This window comes from Anoplophora glabripennis, unplaced genomic scaffold, assembly GCF_000390285.2.
Source record: "Anoplophora glabripennis isolate ALB-LARVAE unplaced genomic scaffold, Agla_2.0 scaffold616, whole genome shotgun sequence".
In the NCBI taxonomy this organism is placed as follows: Eukaryota; Metazoa; Arthropoda; class Insecta; order Coleoptera; family Cerambycidae; genus Anoplophora; species Anoplophora glabripennis.
In genome coordinates, this window is record NW_019416754.1 from 278,598 (window position 1) to 280,279 (window position 1,682).

Sequence of the window (1,682 nt, forward strand, 5' to 3'; positions counted from 1 at the left end):
TAAAACCCATTTTCTTTTGTTGTCACAAACTATTAGACACGGCTGATCTGGTATAAAATTCATTTATTCATTTATTTTATTTTTCTCAATATATGAACAATTTGAAAATTTTTCTTATTTTTTATAGTAAATTATAATTTACATAGCTCCAAAGAAAGAGAAGAGTATTTTAATAAATTTAAAAAAAGCTGTCAAATTTATGTTGCAGATACTGTTGCGACAATGTCAATTATTTTTTTAAACATTGGGTTTCTAGTATCTGTTCTAAAGAACAACTCCTTAATCTTCTATTAATTTTTTATTAATTAAAATATGTCTTGTGGATGTTTAGAAAATAAATCACAAAATATTTAAATTCAAATGAACGAGCGGGATCATTATTATGTCTATTTCTAGCGTTAATAATGCAATACTGGTAAGTATATTAATACGTAGAGGGTAGCTTCCTGTATTATCAATATCAGCATTGTTATCAACCAAAATGTGTATTTAGCTAAAATAAGGACATATATCATAGAAACTGCATTTTACGAATCAAATTTTCAAAAGTTATAGTAATACTACTATATCGTATAAATGTCGGAACATAGACTAGGTTATTTTTCTTTAAATATGAAAAAAAAAAGTTCCCTCCAAATATGTCGAAAAATATAAGAAATAGATAGTAAAATATATCCGGAAAGAAAATGCCATAGGTTCACTTTTCTTCAGAAATAAGTATATAGCAAGAAATGTTAATTTAATAAACTGTTTCCACTCTCCATTTCTAAATTGTGATCCATCAGAACCAAGGTCATATTTTTTTTATTATTTCATTATTTTAAGGCGCTAGAAGCACGAACCATAATAAAGCCAAAAAATAGTCCGAATTCTATGAAACTGCTGATGTTGCCATAGGTATGCATTTTAACCTGGTCTAGACCGGCCATAATCCTATCCAATGCGTTATGTACTGATGTTCAGATTACCTTGAAGCTAGAACCTGGTTTACCCGTGATCTATAACATTAACATCACAATTAATTATAAAGTTCCTTTAGAAAAATGAAAAACAACTTGCATGCCTTAGTATAATGACACAAATATATATTAATATTTTGTTATTTAATACCTGTAGATACAGGTCCTATTAATAAAGAAAATAAACAGCTCTTAGAAGTAATTAAAAGAAGGTTCCTATACATTTTTAAACTGTTGTATAGTTAGTAGATTGTCATACTCTTTTCCGTTAAAACAAAGATTAAATATTTAATATAAGCTAAACAGAAGCATCCCATTTTTTCTTAGTTTTAGAAAATGTACACCCTCTGTAACGCCTCTGCACACCAAGACAGAAATAAATCGTTGTTCAGGTGTTTTGAACTTCGCCAGCGCAGTTGTTTGGAATATCATCGGGAAAATACGAATTTCTCTTCAATTAAAATCGTTGCTTTGTGCATGTTGGCTCACCATCTGAGGCATAATTTTCGTGTGCGTCTTACGTTTATTTCCCAGAACAAAATGAAATATGGTTGGCAGAACTTGTGTCACTATATAATGAAAAACGTTTATGAAAATAAATAACATTTACTAAATAAGTACTAGTAACCGATTGTTTTTTTTACTAGTAGCACAAAGTTTTATGTTTACCTACCACACCGAACCGGACATTGTAATTACCCAAGAACGTCCGCCTAATGCCTC